We start from the raw sequence: 16,173 nt of genomic DNA, 5'->3' as shown, positions 1-16,173 counted from the left end.
CTACTTGTACGGGCTCTGAGACACCTGTATTGTTTGCCCGATGGAAGGAGTATGAACAGTGCATGGTTAAGATGAGAGGCATTGTACACAGCGTTTTTTTGTAAATGTCCTCCAAGGTGGAAAGCTGAACACCAATAATTTGTTATATTTTTGAAATATATTTTGAAATATATTGAATATGGCCAACATTGTAGCATTTCAAATATATTTCAATACAACTGGGAAGAATATTTTAAAAATATATTTCAAATATGTTTTTCTTCCATGTGGGTATAGCCAAAAGCAGGCTGTCTATTGGCTATGCGTCCACTCATTGCCTGCTATCAATCACAAGGAGAGCAGACCTGATGAGATCCTAGGGTCTCAGAATCCCCATCAGGGTCCACCCATGCAGTTTAAAAAATCTAAAATTGAAGCAGGGAGGGTGTTCAGCTGCATTGAGGATGGAGTGTCCATAGGGACTGTCAAGAACATGAATTTGTTGCTGGTACTGACCTTTGTTGTGTGGAGGTATGGCAGAATTCCAAAGAGAGTCATGTAACTGGTCTGAGAACATCTGGAAAAGCCCTCAACAGGAGGGACAATAGAGGTGAGAGAAGCTAGAGCTTGGCTTTAAAGCCTTATATGTCTCTATCACCACTGTACTCAAAAACTCAATAAATGTTATTAAATCCTTTGCAATTACCACCGTTACTTTTGGTATGTAAAGTAATATAATTAATAATGTTTAAGACTGCAAACAGCTAATCCAAAAAAACCACACTTGTTCCAACAACTTGATATAGCATACTGTATTTAATTGGTATAGCACAGGGGTGTCAAACTGGTGGCCCTCCAGCTATTCTGAATCTACAAGTCCCATCATGCCTCTGCCTTTGGGAGTCATGCTTGTAACTGTCAATCTTGCAATGCCTCATGGGATTTGTAGTTTGGCAGCAGCTGGAGGGCTGCCAGTTTGACACCCGTGGCAGATTATTTTGTATATTTTACCTTTCCATTTCACTGGGGAACAAGTGCAATTTTACTAAAACTGTTGTCTCCTTAAAAATATGACATTCTGTTCAATTACTAGAAAAGACAGGCTGCTGCTAGGTTCAAAGAGAATGGTATGTTTCACTTGGTACCAAACTAGACAATGACTGGTACACTGCCTGTGTACAGAATCCCCAATATTTCTTGTTCTTGTATATGAATCATGGGCCTTACCTAAATTTGTGGTTAGACACTTTTAAAGTCTTTAGACCAAAGGGATGCTGGGGCTTTTCCTGTTGTTATTACACTGTGACCGCTCTGGTGCTTATATTAAAAACAGCCCTTCCCACTAAGCAGTCAGATTGAGAAAGGGCACGTGTCACTTCCTTCAGGGCAGGATCAGGTAAGAATCTGCAATAAAGGGCACTAAAACACTTTTAATGTATACTGCTCAAAGAAATTAAAGGAACACTTTGACATCAGATCTCAATGGGGAAAAATATGATGCTGGATATCTATACTGATATGGACTGGGTAATGTGTTAGTAACATAAGGATGTCCCATCATTTGATGGAAATGAAAATGATCAACCTACAGAGGACTGAATTCAGACACTCCGAAAATCAAAGTGAAAAAATTATGCAGCAGGCTAGTCCATTTGTCTGAAATTTCATTGCAGCAACTCAAAATGGTACTCAGTAGTTTGTTTGTTTGTAGTGTATGGCCCCCATGTGCTTGTATGTATGCATGACAATGTTGGGGCCTGCTCCTAATGAGACAACAGGTGTCCTGGGGTATTTCCTCCCAGATCTGGACTAAGGCATCACTGAGCTCCTGAACAGCCTCAGATACAACCTGGCGGCTTTGGATGGACTGAAACATGACATCCCAGAGGTGTTATATTGGATTTAGGTCAGGCAAGCGTGGGGCCATTCAATGGTATCAATTCCTTCATCCTCCAGGAACTGCCTGCATACTCTCTCCACATGAGGCCAGGCATTGTTGTGCACCAGGAGGAACTCAGGACCCACTGCACCAGCGTAGGATCTGACAATGGGTCAAGGATTTCATCCTGATACCTAATGGCAGTCAGGGTGCCATTGTCCAGCCTGTAGAGGTCTGTGCGTCCCTCCATGGATATGCCTTCTAGACCATCACTGACCCACCACCAAAACGGTCATGCTGAACAATGTTACAGGCAGCATAATGTTCTCTGTGGCTTCTCCAGACCCTTTCACGTCTGTCACATTGCTCAGGGTGAACCTGCTCTCATCTGTGAAAAACACAGGGCGCCAGCGGTGGACCTGCCAATTCTGGTGTTCAATGGCAAATGCCAATCGAGCTCTATTGAGCATGGGGCCCACTAGAAGACATCAGGCCCTCAGGCCACTTGCATGAAGTCTGTTTCTGATTGTTTGGTCAGAGACATTCACACCAGGGGCCTGCTGGAGGTCATTTTGTAGGGCTCTGGCAGTGCTCATCCTGTTCCTGTTCCACAAAGGAGCAGATACCAGTCCTGCTGATGGGTTAAGGACCTTCTACGGCCCTGTCCATCTCTCCTAAAGTAACTGCCTGTCTCCTGGAATCTCCTCCATGCTCTTGAGACTGTGCTGGGAGACACATAAACCTTCTGCTCATGGCATGCATTGAAGTGCCATCCTGGAGGAGTTGGACTGCCTGTGCAACCTCTGTAGGGCCCAGGTATCACCTCATGCTATCAGTAGTGACACTGGTCCTAGCAAAATGTAGAACTAGTGAAAAACAGTCAGAAAAAATGAGTGGGGAAAAAAATGTCAGTGGCCTCCACCTCTAAAACCATTCCTGTTTTGGGGGTCGTCTCATTTTTGCCCATCTAGCGCACCTGTTCTCAAATTCATTAACACTAAAGCAGCTGAAACTGATTAACAACCATCTCTGCTACTTAACAATATGATAGTGTGACAAGAACACACCTATCTAAAAAAGAAGGTTTCTAAGTAATCCACGCGGAATAGTGTGAATTCAAATGAATTTAACAATACTTTATTTGATCACATAGATCATAGGGAGGTTAAACATGAGCACGGTGTACATATGAAAAAAATAAAATCATGTTAAAAAACACTTAGCGTTTTCAATTTAGGGTCATCTTAGCCAACAGAGCACCATATAAGGCAGAGTGGTGTAATGATGAAATAATTATCCTGGATTTCCGTAGGTTTCCTGCTTAATATTTGTGTGAGCCGTGTATTCAGTGGGTGTGTTCCCAGTGTATATCAGGGACCTCCTGGAATGTACAAGCTGGAACACAAAAATACATGGTATGTATCTAGCAATATGGAGACCAAATCACATCCAAAATTAACCAGACCTCCCTCCACAGTAGTCAATGGATACTGCTGTTACCTTCTCAAAGGTGAAACTATCATACCCGCCTCTCAAGTGTAGGGACTTCCTGGATAGCCACCCCAAATGGAACAAGGTCCACAGTACCAAATGATTCTGAGGATATATATAGAAAAAGTTAAATGTGTAGATCTTAGGCATCAGGTACCCCGAAAACAAAACATATATAAAAATGTGGATATATTACCATCAATGAGGATCAAGAAGACTCTTGTCGACTTGAACTAAGATCAGGTCCTTGATGCTTTTTCACAGATGCATATGGGGGTGAGGGACCAGGTATACACGATGCGTGGATTTCAAGCACATATAATGTGTATATAGCATATAGCAGGCCGTAGATACCTGAGTTTAATATACCCAATAAAGGGTTTCCAAAAATTGCTCAATTTGAGAAGGTTATTTGCGGTTTTATAAGGATGTGGCTATGTCACAGCAAAAAATACCTGAGTAGGATAGCGTATATATATATATATATATGTAGATTCTCCTCCTGAGAGGAATTCCAAAAAATTCCCCGAGTATACAGGGTAAATTAGGCCCATGAATCATGCCCTATTAACGCCATGTAGGCTCTGTAAATCTCAACAGCCGTAAGCTTTTTAAATAACTTGCCACCGGTGGAAGATATGTTTCCCTGAGGGATTGCCGTTTGCGAACCGCTGTGATAGTAGCCCACTGGTAGTTCTCAGAGGGTCTTGGGCCTACCTAACAGGGAGCTGTGACACCGCCGTTCCTTCCCGCCTCGTGGGCGCCGCACCCTGTGAAGACGCCGAGCGTAGTGACGTCAATACGTTGACGCGTTTCGTCCGCCAATCACCGCAGACTTCGTCAGAACCCAGTTCTGACGAAGTCTGCGGTGATTGACGGACGAAACGCGTTTCGTCCGCCAATCACCGCAGACTTCGTCAGAACCCAGTTCTGACGAAGTCTGCGGTGATTGACGGACGAAACGCGTCAACGTATTGACGTCACTACGCTCGGCGTCTTCACAGGGTGCGGCGCCCACGAGGCGGGAAGGAACGGCGGTGTCACAGCTCCCTGTTAGGTAGGCCCAAGACCCTCTGAGAACTACCAGTGGGCTACTATCACAGCGGTTCGCAAACGGCAATCCCTCAGGGAAACATATCTTCCACCGGTGGCAAGTTATTTAAAAAGCTTACGGCTGTTGAGATTTACAGAGCCTACATGGCGTTAATAGGGCATGATTCATGGGCCTAATTTACCCTGTATACTCGGGGAATTTTTTGGAATTCCTCTCAGGAGGAGAATCTACATATATATATATATATATATACGCTATCCTACTCAGGTATTTTTTGCTGTGACATAGCCACATCCTTATAAAACCGCAAATAACCTTCTCAAATTGAGCAATTTTTGGAAACCCTTTATTGGGTATATTAAACTCAGGTATCTACGGCCTGCTATATGCTATATACACATTATATGTGCTTGAAATCCACGCATCGTGTATACCTGGTCCCTCACCCCCATATGCATCTGTGAAAAAGCATCAAGGACCTGATCTTAGTTCAAGTCGACAAGAGTCTTCTTGATCCTCATTGATGGTAATATATCCACATTTTTATATATGTTTTGTTTTCGGGGTACCTGATGCCTAAGATCTACACATTTAACTTTTTCTATATATATCCTCAGAATCATTTGGTACTGTGGACCTTGTTCCATTTGGGGTGGCTATCCAGGAAGTCCCTACACTTGAGAGGCGGGTATGATAGTTTCACCTTTGAGAAGGTAACAGCAGTATCCATTGACTACTGTGGAGGGAGGTCTGGTTAATTTTGGATGTGATTTGGTCTCCATATTGCTAGATACATACCATGTATTTTTGTGTTCCAGCTTGTACATTCCAGGAGGTCCCTGATATACACTGGGAACACACCCACTGAATACACGGCTCACACAAATATTAAGCAGGAAACCTACGGAAATCCAGGATAATTATTTCATCATTACACCACTCTGCCTTATATGGTGCTCTGTTGGCTAAGATGACCCTAAATTGAAGACGCTAAGTGTTTTTTAACATGATTTTATTTTTTTCATATGTACACCGTGCTCATGTTTAACCTCCCTATGATCTATGTGATCAAATAAAGTATTGTTAAATTCATTTGAATTCACACTACTCCGCGTGGATTACTTAGAAACCTTCTTTTTTAGATAGGTGTGTTCTTGTCACACTATCATATTGTTTAGTATGCTGTTCCCTCGGTTTATGTATCCACACTTATATAAGTGAGTCGGAGATGTGTCTTTGACATTAACAATTAGTGTCATTTCTGGTGGCTTGCTCCTGCTTTGTTGTTGTGATATACATCTCTGCTACTTACCTGACCAGATCAATATCCCAGGAGTTTAATTGACTTTATGCTATACTCTGATTAAAAAGTGTTCCTTTCATTTTTTTGAAGTGTATATAGTTAAAGTGGTTCTAAAAGTTTGAAGGTTTTTCATGCATTCTATGCATGAAGGTAAAAAACCTTAAGTGTGCAACAGCTCTCCTGGGTCTTTCCTTCCTCATTCGCTCGGACACAGCAGCTCGAGCCACTGTTAATCATGGCCAGTGAGGAGGGAGCAGGGGCCATGCCAAGCAGCGCTTTGTTCGTTTTATAGACACACAAAATTGACTCTGGAGCGAGCATACACAAGTGCCCCCAAATCAAGCAGTTTGTACTGGGGGCACTTAGCAGGAGGGAGAGAGCCAGGAGTACCAGCGGGGACCAGAGAAGAGAAGGATCAGGGCTGCTCTGTGCAAAACCATTGCAGAGGGCAGGTAAGTTATTTTTAAAACGAAACATCTGAAGCTTTGGTGTTACTTTAACCCCCAGGGTTATCTTTCCTTCCCACAATTATGTTGCCAAAAAAAAATTTTTTAAAAAGAGCACCCTGCAAAAGAATAGAATAATAGTTACATAATTAGGTATAAACTATATCCGCAGGTGGGGTGTACAACCAGTCATACAAGTGAATAGCTGTACACCTCTGTACTCTTGTAAACAAAGATGCTTCTCTGCAACAGCGTTCATCAGTGCATATTTTGTTGAAATTATGTTGTATGAGCATGTGCTGGTAAACACCAGTGCAGATTAGCAATTCATTCACATCTATGGCTGATTGTACACCCCAAGTGCAGGAAAACAGCATGTTTTTTGTGCTAGGCATATATACCTAAATACAGCTCTGTGCATGAAGCTGAAGGGCCAATTCACACTACGAAAATGCACTCCGGATGCATTCCGGATACGTTTTTGCTTACAGTTCAGACCACGCGCAGCTCCGGTGCAGTTTTGATGCAGTTTGCTGTGTTCCAGTATGGTTCTGTGCACAAAAAATGCAGCATATTCTATTTTTTTTTCTGCACTGGAAGCTGACTGGAACTGACTGCACTGGTGTGAACTAGAGCCATTGGAATACATGGTAAACACTGTGTATGCATTTTTGATGCAGATAAAAAGTGCATTGGACTACTTCTAGTGTGAACTAGCCCAAAAAGTTACTATTTGTTACAAAAAAGTTAAAGTGTTACTAAACACAGAACCCTGCATTCACTATATCTGGTTTCCCACAGTACACAGAACATGGAAGTGCAATTATTTTAGTAAATATAAATGGCTAAATGCCTTTTCTCATCAGCAGTTAGAGTAGTCTTGTGGCTTCTATCAGTGCCAAGCTGGTTAAAGCTTGTAGGAGGAGTTTTTATTCTGCTCTAGGAGGATACAGAACCCCTGACCTCTGTCTGAACAGTACTGATTGGCCCTGTGCTGATCACATGCACTCTCCCAAGAAAAAAAAAACCTCTCTAGCAATACACACCAACCTGAGCATGTGCAGAGTGACTCCATGCCATATGTCTTATCAGGAGATAAGAGGAGGGCACTGGAAGAAGGGGATGATCAGAGAAGTCAGGATCAAATAGCCTTTTTACACAAAGTAGAGGATTAACCGCTTAGGTTCCACAGGGAGTATAACAAGCATGCTTTACTGCAGATACAGACTGATTTTACTGTTGTGGGTTTATTAACAGTTTAATTTTCCAGTTCCCAGTTAAAATGTAAACAACTCCAACAGTATTCATCTCTGATAAAAATAATATAGTTCTGTTTCCTGACATTGTTGTAAGCAATCCATTCTACTGTATGTATCATCATAAAGCCCAAATGAAACACATGCTGGTAGGTGATTTGTCTCCTGTCTCAATTGGCTCTAGTATGTGTATGTATAAATGTGCATTAGGGACTATAGATTGTACACCCCTTGAGGGTTAGGGACTGATGTGAATGTATAATATATATGTAAAGCACTGCATAAATTGACGGCGCTATATAAGTACCTGAAATAAATAATAAATAAATGTTCAGCTTACATTGGCTAAATACATTCCTGATGCATGAATGCCTTACAGTTAGTTTTCTTTAGAATGCAGGCACAGCCTGAGTAGAAGTTTATGTGATCTCTCAGATCCCACTCTATGCAGGAGCTTTCCTGCTCTGGGACAACAATCTGAGCCCTAGCAAACAGAGTGGTTGTCACCAGAGCAGCTTACCTGAACAGTTAACCCTTTAGACACACACATAGCAGTCACCGCTACATGTTTTAAAGGAAACACACACCCCTCAAAGCATCTGCAATTGCAATTTTGACCTGTAAGAAATATATTTAACACGCACTGCCATATTCAGACAGAAATGTAATTGAGTGTACAAAACAGTAGCATCTGACAGAGGCAGTTCCTTCATCTTGATTCTAACCTACAGAGATTTAGTTTAACAATTTTTAATTATTGTTTTTATTAAAGACAAAAGAATGGGGCAAGAAATTATTTACATAAAAAATATTACAAAACAGACAGTACACAGCAGTAAAATAAACAGGAGTCAAAGTAAGAAGTACTTAAAGTTTGCTTGGTCTTTGGTTCTGTTCAGGATCCCGATTGCTTGCAGGATAATCTGATATATTAGACTTCTAAATAACTCATAACATTCCTCTTTAGTTATGATAGTAAACTAGAGCTCCAGAGCTGCAAATGTAGCCATTATTTCTCCTCCCTGAAGAGAGTGTTACAGACTTAACACACACATGCAAAGGGTCTGAGGGGTGTGCTGGAAGGGCTGAAAAGTAGTTTATCATCAGACACATCCTTACTGTCACCTATTTATGAATACTTTCATCTGCCAAGATTTCAAAAATCAACATAATATTGCATAGAATAAAATTACCATTTGTTAGACACCAAATATGATATGGTCATTATTAAGAATATATTGAACATCCACTGCCAAAAATCACTGAAGTTAAATCATATAATGTACATGTTGAATCACAAATTAAAGGGTTCTCAGGAGTGCTGCCTGTTCCTTACTGCCTTCTGGACCTTGTAATATAGGCATGCCAGGTGTCTTAACATCTTCCCATTCTCTGTGTAAACACTTTTTATAAGGTGACTCCATCACAGTACGAATTATGGAATGTGAAAAGTTTGGCTCCGGTGGTTAAAAAAAATAATAGATTTAGGATGTGTATTTACGCAAACGATTCTCACTGAAGACTCAAATTCAGCCTGGGGGAGAGAAGATGCTTACTGAAGGTTTAAGAGGAATATAATGAACTTTGGATCCCAACCCCAATGCAAGTAGACAGACAGTGAAGACAGGTAAATTACAGGTAGAAAATGCCAGACCTCAGATGATCTTCTCAGGTTGAAGACTCAAATTCATATTAAGGAAAACTAAGAAGGAGAGCCAACAGAAATAATGAATAAATAATGTACAATAATAATTTGCGATAGAATATTTAGATTTTTGCAAAGCCCTATTGTGTGCGATTTCTTTTCAAGGGAAACAAAATAAAGGTTGTTGGCCATTTTTATTCTATTTGATTTTTGTTTGTAAGCATATACCTATATACATTACTAAACTGTAGTTTATATCTGGCTTTAGCAGAGTTTTATGGTTATTTATTACTGGAATTTCAATTGCAAGCACAAGGATAGAAGCTTGTACTTTGACTGGTAAGTACATTCTCCTTCATTGAACAGGTCCTGACTCATTTGTAGCTGTTCCCTATCATGAGTGTTGTGTCCTTTCTCTGCAGCCTGAATATGATAGGGTTTTCTTGTTATTGTGGATATGGAAGAGTAGGACAAGAGCAAGGACAAGCATAGAAGGATCTGCGTCATACTGGTGTGGTGTCCACACATGTAATGATAGGAGCATTTGATATATAATTGTTGCAGTTAAAAAAAAAGCATAAACAGCAGTATATGAATAGTTGATCTATTAAAAACACAAAACAAAAAAGGTTGTAATTCAAAAGAAAACAATCTGTCATTATGCAAAAGCAAAATCTAAAGATAAAGCTTTTCTTTCTTCAACTGAATGTTTGCTTTAATTAGACGTGCAATTTGCTTCATTTTGAATCGAATTTCGGACTAATTTTTTCATTTTTTGGAGATTCAGATGTATCAGAATTCTGAATTACAAAAATAACAAATTTAAACTAATCGAAATAACGAAACGAAATTTGGCTGAAACAAAATTGAAAACAAATTTGAAAACAAAATCGAATATTCAAAAAGGACTGGTCCCCTGCTCCCCGTTAAGGATTGACAAGTGCCCATTCCCACTTCCGCTGAGATTGCCTAAGGCATTTGAAAGTGGAAGTTGTCCCCTCCCCCTCTCAGTAGTGTTCTGGGACATATGACAGGTCCCAGAAGATAACGGGACCATTCAGAAAGCGCAGTACTAATCAGGCATACGCTGTGGGCACTCGGGGGTGAAGCCACAAGCTATCACAGCTGGGTGCCCACGCTGAAGATGCCAGCGCCGGGAACACAGGGCGGTCGGTGAAACAGGCTGCGGATAGGACACCGTGGGATCGAGGGACAGGTAAGTGTTCATTTTTTTTTTAAAAGTCAGCAGCTACAGTTTTTCTTCCTGCCCCTTCAAATTTTTCCGTCACTGCTGTCCAAAATGAACATTGATTTGACCCCATTACTGATTAGAAAATCAAACAAATATTCTTGAAATGAATATTCTCAGCCAAAATCTACACCTCTATGGCTAGCCTTATTCAAATTTGAAACAATTGCGAACAATTTCGAAAAGATTTCAATAAAATTCTAAATTCTAATTTTTTTCCCCTGATTTAAGCTGGCCATACACGAGTAGATTTTTGCCTGAGAATATTCATAAAAAAGTTGTAAATTGTTTGCACATTCGATGAATGGACGAATGTCGTTTGAAAATTGTCTTTTGCTTTAGACATTTGATTTTAAAATGAATGTAATTTCTGAATGAAAACCATATACAGTGGGGCAAAAATGTATTTAGTCAGCCACCAATTGTGCAAGTTCTCCCACTTAAAAAGATGAGAGAGGCCTGTAATTGGCATCATAGGTAGACCTCAACTATGAGAGACAAAATGAGAAAGAAAATCCAGACAATCACATTGGCTGATTTGGAAAGAATTTATTTGCAAATTATGGTGGAAAATAAGTATTTGGTCACCTACAAACAAGCAAGATTTCTGGCTCTCACAGACCTGTACCTTCTTCTTTAAGAGGCTCCTCTGTCCTGCACTCATTGCCTGTATCAATGGCACCTCTGAACTTGTTATCGGTATAAAAGACACCTGTCCACAACCTCAAACAGTCACACTCCAAACTCCACTATGGTGAAGACCAAAGAGCTGTCGAAGGACACCAGAAACAAAATTGTAGACCTGCACCAGGCTGGGAAGACTGAATCTGCAATAGGCAAGCAGCTTGGTGTGAACAAATCAACTGTGGGAGCAATAATTAGAAAATGGAAGACATACAAGACCACTGATAATCTCCCTCGATCTGGGGCTCCACGCAAGATCTCACCCCGTGGGGTCACAATGATCACAAGAACGGTGAGAAAAAATCCCAGGACCACACAGGGGGACCTAGTGAATGACCTACAGAGAGCTGGGACCAACGTAACAAAGGCTACCATCAGTAACACACTACGCCGCCAGGGACTCAGATCCTGCAGTGCCAGACGTGTCCCCCTGCTTAAGCCAGTACATGTCCGGGACCGTCTGAAGTTTGCTAGAGAGCATTTGGATGATCCAGAAGAGGATTGGGAGAATTTTATATGGTCAGATGAAACCAAAATAGAACTGTTTGGTAGAAACACAACTCGTCATGTTTGGAAGAGAGAGAATGCTGAGTTGCATCCAAAGAACACCATACCTACTGTGAAGCATGGGGGTGGCAACATCATGCTTTGGGGCCGTTTCTCCGCAAAGGGACCAGTACGACTGATCCATGTACAGGACAGAATGAATGGGGCCATGTATCGTGAGATTTTGAGTGCAAACCTCCTTCCATCAGCAAGGGCATTGAAGATGAAATGTGGCTGGGTCTTCCAACATGACAATGATCCCAAATATACAGCCTGGGCAACAAAGGAGTGGTTTCGTAAGAAGCATTTCAAGGTCCTGGAGTGGCCTAGCCAGTTTCCAGATCTCAACAGCATAGAAAACCTTTGGAGGGAGTTGAAAGTCCGTGTTGCCCAGCGACAGCCCCAAAACATCACTGCTCTAGAGGAGATCTGCATGGAGGAATGGGCCAACATACCAGAAACAGTGTGTGCCAACCTTGTGAAGACTTACAGGAAATGTTTGACCTCTGTCATTGCCAACAAAGGATATATAACAAAGTATTGAGATGAACTTTTGATATTGACTAAATACTTATTTTCCACCATAATTTGCAAATAAATTCTTTCCAAATCAGCCAATGTGATTGTCTGGATTTTGTTTCTCATTTTGTCTCTCATAGCTGAGGTCTACCTATGATGCCAATTACAGGCCTCTCTCATCTTTTTAAGTGGGAGAACTTGCACAATTGGTGGCTGACTAAATACTTTTTTGCCCCACTGTACACTGGCCGAAAATCCTTTAGATGGAGAAGTTTTCCTTCCTGCCCCTTTGAATTTTTCCGTCACAGCTGTTGAAAACAAACATCAATTTGACCCCACTAATGGTTAGAAAATCAAATGAATAGTCTTGAAACTAATATTCTTGGACAAAAATCTACATGTGTATGGCCAGATTAACTATTCAAATTCGGTTGAATTGTTTTGAATTCAGTTGAAATCTTTTCGCTTTTGAACAACTTTTCGAATTTTGTTGAAGCAGTTTCAAATTCAGTTCAATTCGGTGAATGACTTTTCAAATTTGGCTGAAATGTTTTTCCAGTTGAATTCGAATACAAATTACCGTAATGAATCCTGAAAACGAATTAAAACAAATTTACCGAATCCAACTACAGGCAATTTTAGATTTCGAAGCTAAACAAATGTTTTCATTTTCCACGTATCTAGCTTTGAGCAACAGAGTGCTTAAAACTACTCTGTTTATATTCTGTGAATGGCTCATGCTTATGCACAGGGATTTTTTTCTCTGAGAATAGGTGCAGGAACTCCGGCCTTCTGAGTCACTTCTTGTCTCCGCCCCCTACCCACCTCCGAGCACCGTCCCTTAGTTCCACTCCCTACCCACCTCCCAGTACCACCCCTTTTAGAGAATATAGAGCCAAGTATCATTTTGTGATTTCATACAAATAGTAATTTTTATGGAATTTGTTAACAAAAAAAGTTGTAAAATAGACCCCCCCTTGCAACAATAGATTCCCCCAGCAACAACAGACCCCCAAAAACAGATTTTCCAGCAGCCAGTATCAATAGACTCTCCAGCAGCCAGCAAAAATAGACAACAGTAGATCACTTCCAGCAACAATTGAACCCTAGCAACAATAGATTCCCCACCAGCAACAATAGATCTCCTCAGAAACAATAGACAGCCACAAAATAGATGCCTTCAAGCAACAATAGACCTCCAGCAGCCAGCAACAGTAGACCCCCTCCCTCAGCAGTTGATCCATTCCAGCAACAATTGACCCCCCTAGCAACAATAGACCTTCACAGAAACAATTGATTACCATGCAAAAATAGATCCCCCAGCAACAATAGTCCACCTAGCAGCCAGCATTACCAGACCCTCCAGCATGCCCCAGCACCCTATGCCATTACTTACATTCGGTGCTGGAACTGCGTTCCCCCACATTCCCACTGAAAAAAGCCCTAGTTATGCATATGATCAACAAAGTTTAGGCTTGCATATAAAGAATATATTGGAAATGTCTAACTTCTTCTTCCCACTTAACTTTTTTTACTGAATATACATAATGCCTTGATTTTTTTTTAGCTTCACATATAATTATGAAATAGCCTTTTACTTTATTGTTACAGTTTAATAATGGGTTGTCCATCTACAACTAATTTCCAGGAGAACTGCCAAGTATTAGTGCATTCCTAAGCATTTTTTTACACATTAGTGCACCGATTAGCCTGGCCATTCAGCGTAAAAGAAAGCTTTGTTACACTACGAGTGACTACAGTGACTCATCCAGTAGCAGTAGCCATGGGGTATTGTTATTACTTTGATCTTCGAGCCAACATTTCTGCAGAGGAAATAAAAAGCTTATCCATTTTTTTAAGGCCCCGCATTTCTATTATAATTACCCCTGTCTACAGAATATAGGATCCTTCTCCTACAAAACTGCTTTAGAACTTCCAATCTAATTATTTATTTGCCTTCCTGTATGCTACACAATAACACAACCTGTATATCTCAGCATGTTTTTTTTTTCTTTTTTTTTTTTAGCAGAGTACTCTGTGCCCTTTTTATACCTGTACTGTCAGATTTGTATTGGTCATAAACAGATTCTGTTTCCTGGAACTGCAGACCAAATTATATGGCTCCAGCCTAAAGTCTGATTTACACTATCATATGAATTTTATATGATATAAATCTGCGCTGGCTGGTCTGGAGCATAGTGTTGTAATTTCAAAGTCTTGCAGTTCGGAGTCAGCTCTGTAACATGAAATAAGTTATTTTATATCTTTTGCAATGTATCTACTAAAAATCCCTGCTTTGGAGCTGAGCAGCTTTCTACTATATTGCAGGACTGTTGTGTCTAGGTCAGCCTTTCTCAACCAGGGTGCCCAGGCACCCTGGGGTGCCTTGAGGTTTCTTCAGGGGTGCCTTGGCAAAATGTCTAAAAATTGCCCAAAACTTGTATACAAGCCTGTGGGTGGAACACGCCTGCCTTTTAGTTACACAAAGCCATAGGTTTTCATTGTGCACCATTACGACCTTCTAGCCGACGGTGTCCTGACAAACAATGGCATCATCCGTTGATAAGGAGAATGTCAGCTGCCTGCACAGCATCCTAGTTTGACTCTCCCCTGCCTCCTCTCCATCAGTGCTGGGGTCACATTAGCTCAGTGATGGAGAAAAACTGAGGGAGAAGGCAGAGGGTGGAACAAGCCTGCCTTTTAGTTACACAAAGCCATAGGTTTTCATTGTGCACCATTACCACCTTCTAGCTGCCAGTTCCTGACAAACAATGGCATCATCAGTTGCAAAGTAGGCTGTCAGCTGCCTGCACAACAATCCTAGTTTGACCCTCCCCTGCCCCTCTCCATCAGTGCAAGGGTCACATTAGCTCAATGATGGAGAAAAACTGAGGGAGAAGAGAAACACTGGAATACCACTCAATACCAGTGTACAAAAGTATATTTGCTTTAGAAGAATAAATCACCTCTAAATGTTGGGTGTCCTACATGTGTGGATGTTGCTGTTATATAAAACTATTAGAATAGTTTTTCACATTTTAGAATGGGGTGCCCTTTTAAAATTATGGACAGTCTAAAGGCACCCCATTATAGAATAATTTTAAAGGGTGCCTTGGGACTGTCCATAATTTTAAAGGGTGCCTTGACTGAAAAAAGGGTTGAGAAACACTGGTCTAGGACATCCAAATGTACACTTCTTAGGGCAAGTTAGAGCAAGATGCAATGCAAAGACTATTCAAATGTTAGGTGACAAATAAATCAACAACAGTTGAAGAAACAAAATGATATCAGTATGGCTCTGGCTGATGCCTGCTTGCAATCGTGACTGTTGAAAGGGTTGCATTTTCATTTGTAGAGAGTGGGTGAAATACAAGCAATTTGTAGCCAGTGACCAATCAGTAGTGGAATGAGAATTCTGGGCTCCAACCAAGCCAACATAATTGGCTAGATCTCAGATCACCAAGCTGCTTAAATACAACAGGGAAATCTGAGGCATGTGCACGTCAATGCATTACTGTTCATGTAAGAAAAATGTCAGTGCAAGCTTAAAGCAGAAATAGAAATTCCAATATGCAGCCAACAAACTCTCATAACATTACTAAATAGAGTTACGTAGTTACATAGTTAGTCTGGCTGAAAAAAGACAAAAGTCCATTCAGTTCAACCATTAAAAAAAAGTTATAATCCTATACCCAAAGTTGATCCAGAGGAAGGAAAAAAAAACCCCAGTAAAGCATGATCCAGTTTACTCCAGCAGGGAAAAAAAATCCTTCCTGATCCCCCGAGAGGCAATCAGATATTCCCTGGATCAACGTAACTCTGAGTTAATAAAGTATGTATGCACCCTCAGTGTGCCTTTGCCATGTGCTGTAAGTGACTGTGTTGTATGATATGTTGATATGTGCATGTCTACCCAAGCACCGCATGCGTTTGTCCTGACACTTTGTTTGTGGGTCTACTCTGACATTTTCTGTGTACCTTGAAACTCTGTGTCTGCCAAAAGACTGTGTGGCTGTCATCCCTGGCACTGTTTGTGTATCTGCCCTGAGAGTGTGTGTCTATCCTGACTAAAGATGGGAAGGCCTTGAAAAAAAATGGCAACATTGGGGAAAAAATGTTTTT

At 40.9% G+C, this 16,173-nt stretch overlaps 2 long non-coding RNA genes across 2 annotated transcripts; one reads left to right on the top strand and one right to left on the bottom strand.

Annotated features, from left to right (window-relative positions):
* Window positions 1-3,095: 3,095 nt before the first annotated feature.
* On the bottom strand, window positions 3,096-3,759 carry LOC149465162 (uncharacterized). The gene is made up of 3 exons (XR_016312241.1): window positions 3,546-3,759; window positions 3,359-3,454; window positions 3,096-3,253 (listed from the first exon to the last, which is right to left on the bottom strand). It is a non-coding gene; the product is annotated as an uncharacterized LOC149465162 (long non-coding RNA).
* A 959-nt stretch (window positions 3,760-4,718) lies between these two features.
* LOC149465161 (uncharacterized) lies at window positions 4,719-5,661 on the top strand. Its single transcript, XR_016312240.1, has 3 exons — window positions 4,719-4,929; window positions 5,021-5,116; window positions 5,222-5,661. It is a non-coding gene; the product is annotated as an uncharacterized LOC149465161 (long non-coding RNA).
* Window positions 5,662-16,173: the final 10,512 nt, after the last annotated feature.

The sequence above is a fragment of the Staurois parvus genome, unplaced genomic scaffold, assembly GCF_062004578.1.
Source record: "Staurois parvus isolate SC_StPar_1 unplaced genomic scaffold, SC_StPar_1.0 ptg000142l, whole genome shotgun sequence".
In the NCBI taxonomy this organism is placed as follows: domain Eukaryota; kingdom Metazoa; phylum Chordata; class Amphibia; order Anura; family Ranidae; genus Staurois; species Staurois parvus.
This window is presented reverse-complemented; position numbering and strand designations above follow the sequence as displayed.